Raw genomic sequence first — 8535 nt, 5'->3', positions numbered from 1 at the left:
GATACATACATTTCATTATGATATTAGTCACCACTGTATCATTAGTTTTCCAGTGATATATTACATGATACCTTTTAGAAACACATCATGACACCAACATGTTGGGGTACACTAGTCAGGCCAGCTGAAACTCATTGCTAGATACCAGGGAGTTTCTTGCCTCTGGCATTGAGATACTGGATGCTTGGGAACACAGATTACTGTCCAAAATGATTGCATGTTTTGGTTTTAGTAGCAAACTTCTCTTCTTTCAACTTTTCTCCGGTATGAACATCCTACTAGAGTCACCCAGTGAATTTCCAAACACAACAACATATGTGTACATCCCTTCTCCACCCTTCGGGAAAAAAAATTATCCAGATTTTACACAAAGGGGAAGAACTCAGATGCCAAAGAGAATGGAAATCTCACAGCTCGTACAACAGGATGAAAGAGACAGCTGTGCAGAATCTGACGTTTTCCTTCATTTTCTGTATCCCTTCCAATCAGCTCCACACTTCAAGTTAAATTCTGGCACAACAGCAGATTAACAAGATTCCACATGAAGTCAATGGAGTTACTGTGGATTTATGCTGCTGTGACCTTCCTAGAATTTATGAAGAGCTTCCTAGAATTTAGGAAAGGCAAAGAGCACAATGTACTATGAAGCCCATTATGGACAGTGCTTTGCAGATCTAACTTACTTAACATATTATGGGGATAGGTGCCATACAAAAATCAAAGAGATAATAGAATTTGACACAGTATAAATAATTTGGCGAAGTACCAATTCTTTGTCGGTATAACTGGATACAAGCAGTTGAAGGTTAAACACCAGAAGGGAGAGGACTTGTTTAGACATATGAAAGAATTACAATTAAATTTTAAGATGTGGTAAATGTAGGTTGAATATCTTGAGAAATTTCTTTGTGGTAAAACCTGTTTTATTTTGGAATAGTCTCTGCACCAGTGTTGTATGATGTCACTTGAGACATTCAGGAGCAGATTGGACAAAGCACTAGATAAGAGACTATCCCATAATAGCAGGGGGATGGCCTGGACCATCACCAATGATCACCAATGATCATTAAAGTAATGTGACTTCACAAACAGACCATTGTATTTGCCACATTTATTCACAAAAATGTCTCAACACTTAACTTGTGTTACACGAATGGGTGACTGAATGAGGGGAAGAGGGCTATAGCCCTCAAAACTAATATTTTTGTCTACATCCTCACCTTAAAATGATTTGCTACTGACACATTTTCCCCAAAATGAAGAAGGTTCACCCACCAGTGTTACAGTCACTGGCGGTCTCAGACAGACAGAATGCAGAGCAGAGATATATCTGCCTGAAGTTAGCTAAATGGGTTTTAATTTCAGTTAAGTCTCAGTTCACTCATGTCTCACTGACTTTAAGCCAGTAACTAAGTTCTCCTGTATTTTTTCCATCCACTGAATGAGGCCTTATGTTGAAATGTGATCTCCAGCCTTATTTTCTGTTCCTAACTTCTTTTAAAAAATTACTTTTTAAAATTTAAGTATTTCCATCTATTTTGGTTTACTGCAGCAAGAAGATCCATAATTACTAATATGTTGACTCGTAATATTAGGAGATTTAAGGAAAGTCTCTAACACTTATTCCAAGTGTGCTGTTTGTTTCAGACCATTCATGGGCTGAACATTAAAAAACTGTCTTATTTATCTGTTAATGTCTCTTGCCTTTCCAGCTATAACCCACAGTTTATCCTGAAACTATACTTTGCTTTGTCTCCATCAAAATAAATATTGAGACTATGTAACAACAGTATTTTTTCTCTGTCCCATAGAAAGTGAGCATTGTGATGCACTGTCAGTTTATGCCTATTAACCCCCAGGCACAGGGAAGCACTGTTGTATGGCTATTGATCTCAAAGCCCAAAGAGTTAAAGATGTTTATAAACTTTTTCATCAGTGATAGGTTAATTTGGGATTATTTTTAAACTTGGTGTTACTCACTTGGCAAACACCCTAAAGCATTCATTATTGCAAGAAAAAGTGTCACAGGCTTATGACTCTAAGTAATATTAGGCTCCCTCCCTCCCGCCCCACTAGTTGTGCTAGGTGCAAACACACTAGTCATCCCAGGTCTGAGTCTCAGACCAATGTAAATCCAAAGTAACTCTAAAAGTACTCTGGGTTTACACTCGCCTAACTAAAAAACAGACTATGGTCCACACGTTGCAAGTGTCCCACCATGTAATGAGCAAAGGCACTGGAAACAATACTAGAAATGAGTCTCTTAGGATCAGATTTGTGTCAGTTGTTCCAATAACCAGATAGGAAAGTCAGTGAAGTCCTCTTAAGAAGGTGGTTTGGATATTTGTTCATACAGTGTTATCTGCCACATATTTTTCTTTAATGGCATGGAGTCTGCATTCCATATCTGCTGCCTGCAGAAAATCTGCCCTCCATTTGGCTACTGACAAACTTCTAAAGGATTTCCTCTGAACCATAATTTTGTGCTCATCACGCACTTTCCATTGGTGAACCAATTAATAAATCTGCATTGCTCGTCTTGAGCCACGCAAGATGGTATATTCCTGAGGTACAGTGCTGGGAGCTGGGGGGAATTGGCTCTGGTGCCTTTCTCTGTGTGATTCATGAATGGCTCTGGGAGCATTCATGCAATCTAGCTGGGTGTGGAGCTCCACATGCAGTTGTGCTGAGTGCTAACAGCGCCTGGAGGGGTGTGCTACTGGTCACTAGCAAGGCATTGTGAGAGACTGGAGAGAGTCCCATGGTCCTCCGGGGAGATCCTGTCACAGGCGGTATTACAGATCAAATCTCTGGGACCCCTCTGTCTCTACTACTGAGGAGATAGGGGACACAGCCAATGACAACACGGCTCTTGACTGAGTCACGCTGCCAGGAAGAAGGGGCACTAGCAGATCACACCTGTCTCTGTGCAAAGATTCCTGTCTCTGCAGAAAGAGAGGTAATACCTCCCACACACACAGACACACACACACATACACAACAACCAGCATGGGTAGGAGGGACACGACCACAGCCCCCCAAAGCCCTGCTGACCTTTCCCCTCTCCCTATTCAGCTTCCTCCACTTTTTTCCCCCATGCAGGAGAGGTTGGTCTGGGCTGCTGATAGGAAATCCCTTCAGTTTGATTTCACTTTAGGGGTAGGCAATGCCTTGCTAGTTTGTCTTGTGTTAATATAAAAGACAGGTTTTCACTTTGGGTTTATAGCTCTACTGGGAAGCTTTTAAAATGTGTAAGAGATGGGAGCTTTTCTGGATCTGATAACTAATGCTCTTTAGTTGTATTAATCCTATATGCCCAGTAGCATGTCACAAAACAACTGAGCATTCCTCAGGAGCCTTTGCTGGGATTTTAAAGAAATAATCACAGGTAAGAACTTCCTTTTCCTCAAGGTTTTTATTTTGTGATTAAAAGGTCAAGCAAGCCTGTAAAGCCACAGGTCCACGGAGTCTCAGGCTACAAATCCTACAAATCATTGCTCAGTCAAGACTCCCATTGATTACATTGGGAGTTTTTGGCAGAGTAAGTATTTGGGGTTTTACTCGATTATTCTCAAAATCATTATGGTGTGCACCATCATAGCACCATACAGTGAGGCCATAAAACCCCTTGTCAATTTTAGGTATCATGTCAATATATCTGGCTTAATACCAAAAGTGATTAGTGACTATTTTTGTGATTAGACCGTATGGGTGAAATTCTGACCCCACTGAAGGCAATGGGGGTTTCGCCATTGACTTCACTGCAGCCATATTTCACCCAGAAAATTCTTTATGCAGTTATTTGTGGGGGCGTATTATTCAGATAATCACTGCCTTATTCATGAACGTGTTTGGGAATCCCTATTATTCCAAAACATTATGCCACAAATTCATTATTGATTGGGGACGGGGAGAGGAGATTATTTGCTATTCATCATTCCTCATTTTAAAAGCTTCAGTCATCTACTCACGGAACAAAAACAATACATGTGACTTAGTGTTCAATCACACACCTCAAATAAATGAGCAGGTAGCAAGCAATCCACAGGCTGACACTTGCATAAACTTATTTTGTGAACACTTATAAGTAACAAATACATGGAAAAAAATCAGGATTAGTTTGCAAATGACCAGCAAACAAGAAAAGAGAGTTAAATTTGCAAGCTAGTCTGTTTGTAGTGCTCATTCACCTGCACATCTACCAATGTGATATATGCCATCATATGCCAGCAATGCCCCTCTGCCATGTACATTGGCCAAACCGGGCAAAGCAAGAAAGTGCATTTTCAGTTTGATTTTTTTCACCAATATATGATGCTAGCAATTCTTGTGCTGTCCATTTCTTATTCTGGTGAGGTCCCCTCATGGTAGCAAGTGGAATCAGAGGGAAATACCAAAATTCTCAGTAATGTTGTCTCCTGCTGGTATTTCCACATGGAATGACTGCTCTAGTCATAGAAAACAAACTTAACAAATCCAAATACAGATTAAATATTCAGACCTGTCCCAAATTTTCAGAAATAAACTGTGCTGTTTCTGACCAAAATTCATCTAGAAGGGAAAAAAAGTGTGGCGAAAGAGAGCTCTTGCCATGTGCGACGAAGAAAAATGCCTAATAGAAACACATACTGACCAAAACATAACACCTTATATCAATTTCCAGAAATATTGTAAGTAGAGAGAGAAAGAGAGAGCTAAAATTCTGCAAGCTACATTTTCTTACATGGTAGCATAAAGACCAGATACTAACCTATTAACCTCTTTCTCTCTAGTGACACCTTACCTTATCACAGAATCATAGAAATGTAGGGCTAGAGGGACCTCAAGATGTCAAGTTCAGCTCTTTGGGCTGTGGCAGGACCTAATAAATGTAGACCATTCCTCATAGGTGTCTATCCAATCTGTTCTTAAAAATCTCCAATGATGGGGATTCCACAACCACCCTTGGAAACCTTCGGTTATATCTAATATCTAATCTACATCTCCTTTACTGCAGATTTGGCCCATTATTTCTTGTCCTGCCTTCAGTGGACATGGAGAACAATTGATCACCATCACCTTTACAACAGCTCTTAACATATTTGAAGACTTATCGGATCCACCACCTCAGTCTTCTATTCTCAAGACTGAACATGCCCAGTCTTTTTAACCTTTCCTCGTAGGTCAGGTTTTCTAAATTTTTTATCATTTTTGTTGCTCTCCTCTGGACTCTCTCCAAATTGTACACAGCTTTCCTCAAGTGTGGTACCCAAAACTGGACACAGCACTCCAGCTGAGATCTCACCAGAGCCGAGTAGAGTGGGAGAATTACCTCCCATGTCTTACATATGCCACTCCTGTTAATACACCCCAGAATATTAGCCTTTTTCACAGCTGCACCACACTGTTGACTCATTCCATTTGTGATCTGCTGTAAGCCCCAGATTCTTTTCAGCAGTACTGCCATCTAGTCATTATCTCCCATTTTGTAGCTGTGCATTTGATTTTTCTGTCCTAAGTGAAGTTCTTGGCACTTGTCTTTACTGAATTTCATCTTGTTGAATTCAGACCAATTCTCCAATTTGTCAAGGTTGTTTTGAATTCTTATCCTGTCCTCCAAAGTGCTTGCAAACTCACGCTAAAAATAGCAAGGGGGATGTTGCAGCACTGGCGGCAGGGGTCAAGAGTATTTTTACTCAAACAACTAGCCCATATCACCACGTCCACACTGCTGTCTTTAGTGTCTTTAGTCTACCTGGGCTGGGAGGCATGCTTCTAGCTTTGTTGTAGACCTACCCTTAGAGGCCTAACTAAGCATGTCTCAAGCCAGCAGTGGCTCTTGTTGTCAGTTTAAGGTGACAGAGTCCCTTAATTAAAACGATTTGTTCAGACATTCTTTGTTTTCACAAAGGTCTAAAACTGTATTTTTTTATACCTAAACATGTGTTCTCTCTCGTTTTAAAAGGGATGCTGTGAGGTTCAGATTACACTGGTCTACAATTTTTGAGAAGTCGTCTGCTTCAGAGATAAAATGTGCTATTTATTATGTATTTTGATGTGCTGAATTATGCAGTAAAACAGCTTTAAGACTCTAGAATCACAGAATATCAGGGTTGGAAGGGACCTCAGGAGGTCATCTAGTCCAACCCCCTGCTCAGAGCAAAACCAATTCCCAACTAAATCACCCCAGCCAGGGCTTTGTCAAGCCTGACCTTAAAAACCTCTAAGGAAGGAGATTCCACCACCTCCCTAGGTAACCCATTCCAGTGCTTCACCACCCTCCTAGTGAAAAAGTTTTTCCTAATATCCAACCTAAACCTCCCCAACTGCAACTTGAGACCATTACTCCTTGTTCTGTCATCAGGTACCACTGAGAACAGCCGAGCTCCATCCTCTTTGGAACCCCCTTTCAGGTAGTTGAAAGCAGCTATCAAATCCCCCCTCATTCTTCTCTTCTGCAGACTAAACAATCCCAGTTCCCTCAGCCTCTCCTCATAACTCATGTGCTCCAGCCCCCTAATCATTTTTGTTGCCCTCCGCTGGACTCTTTCCAATTTTTCCACATCCTTCTTGTAGTGTGGGGCCCAAAACTGGACACAGTACTCCAGATGAGGCCTCACCAATGTCGAATAGAGGGGAACGATCACGTCCCTCGATCTGCTGGCAATGCCCCTACTTATACAGCCCAGAATATGTGTATTGAGTGTGTGGATCTAAACAAGTTGGACTTCTGTCTCTTTTTTAAACTCCTGGAGCATTAGAAAAATGGTTAAGGATCTGTACAAGGTAGTTGAGTTCATTATTAGAAAGGATAAACTTAGTACTGAGGGGGGACTGAACCCAAACCAGTCTTATGACCACAGAAAGTATTCTGGCGCCAGAACTATTGAAAAAATGAAGTAGTTAGTGGTGGGTTGTAGGGAAGGAGAGCACAGCCTGCCTGGTTTTATGCACTAACTAATTTATATTGGCTCATACTATATGGAGTGCTAAACATTTTCCAGTTCGTTCAACAGTGATCAGATGAAGAAATCTTAGAAGATTGAATAAACAGGTCAGGTTAGGCTGGTTTGGAAAGCCATTGCAGATCTATAAACACCTCCATTTTATTCCCCCACCCCCATCACCAAAAGCCCATCATCACCACTGGCCTTGCTGGTCATAGCAACAAAACAAGCCTGTTTATGTACAGCCCCATCCATGATTTCCTCAGACTCTTCCTTTGAGATGTGTTAAGAAAGGTTCATGAGGAGGACACTGATTTTATATACCAGTAATATGCCAGCTGTCAAAGAGAAAGATCTACAATCACTTTATGGCCTACACGCGATGAATACTTCACTTGCTTTGGAAATGTAACCACCTGCAGGATTAGAGCCAGACATCAGTTAATGGTGCCAGCAAGTCTGCCCAACAGCTATAGGACAGAAGGACTGGAAGAGAAGAATAACTTATCCAGTTGAAACTATGTGGAAAATTTTAGTTAAGGAAATGCTTAATACCCAAAGTTTTCCTCAGGCTGCCAGGACTGTTCACATCAAACTCAAAATTAATCAACTGCACTGGGTATTATGCATATTCTCAGACATGGTGATCTGCTAGGTACTTCAGGATGCTGCTCAGGGACATAGTGATATTTTAGGGTTACCATATTTTAATAAAACAAAAGGAGGACACTCCACAGGGCCCAGGCCCCGTCCCTTCCCCGGCCCCGCCCCAACCTCCGCCCCTTCTCCAAAGTCCCCACTCCAACTCTGCCCTCTCCCCTGAGTGCTCTGCCCCCTGCTCCTCCCCCTCCCCTGCTTCCCGCGAATCAAATGTTCGCGGGAAGCCTGAAACAGGTAGGCAGGCAGCAGGTAAGCTGGGGCGGTGGCGGGGGGGGGCATGAAGAGGCGCGGCCCAGTCCGGCCCCCCCGGCCGAGCAGTTCCCTCCGGCCTTTGGCCCCGGCCAAGGGGCTCTGGCCCCAACATCTCCGGCCCGGCTCGGCTCGGGCCCTGGGGCGTCGGCCCTGGTTCCGGCTGAGTGCGCCGGCCCCGGCCGAGTGGTCCCAGCCCCGGCCCTAGCGACTTCGGCTCGGGCCCCAGGGCACCGGCCCCGGCCAAGCGATGCCGGCCGGCGGCTGAGCACCCCCAGCCCTGGTCCCAGCGGCTCCAGCCCAGCTCAGCTCAGGCCCCGGTTCCGGCCGAGCAGCTCCGGCCCCAGCCCTGGCCGAGTGGCACCGGCCGGCGGCCAAGCACCCTAGCCCCAGTGGCTCCGGCTCCGGCCCCAGCGGATCCAGCCCGGACCCAAGCCCCACAACCCCTCCCTATTTTCCCAGACATGTCCGGCTTTTTGGATTTTCCTCCCAGACAGGGATTTGAGGACCAAAAAGCCGGACATGTCCGGGAAAATCTGGACGTATGGTAACCCTAGATATTTGGATGATCCTCCAAGTAAAAGTTAACCTTTGAAATATGTCGGCTGCGAAAATGTCCCTTTATAACATGCTCACACAGAATGTTATGCTTACCTGGCTAACTGCACCTCTCTGGTTGCGCTGAATGTGCCCCCCTCAG

Source organism: Chrysemys picta, chromosome 3 (genome assembly GCF_011386835.1).
Source record: "Chrysemys picta bellii isolate R12L10 chromosome 3, ASM1138683v2, whole genome shotgun sequence".
Lineage (NCBI taxonomy): Eukaryota > Metazoa > Chordata > Testudines > Emydidae > Chrysemys > Chrysemys picta.
The sequence above is the reverse complement of the archived record's forward strand: the minus strand, read 5'-3'. Positions refer to the sequence as shown.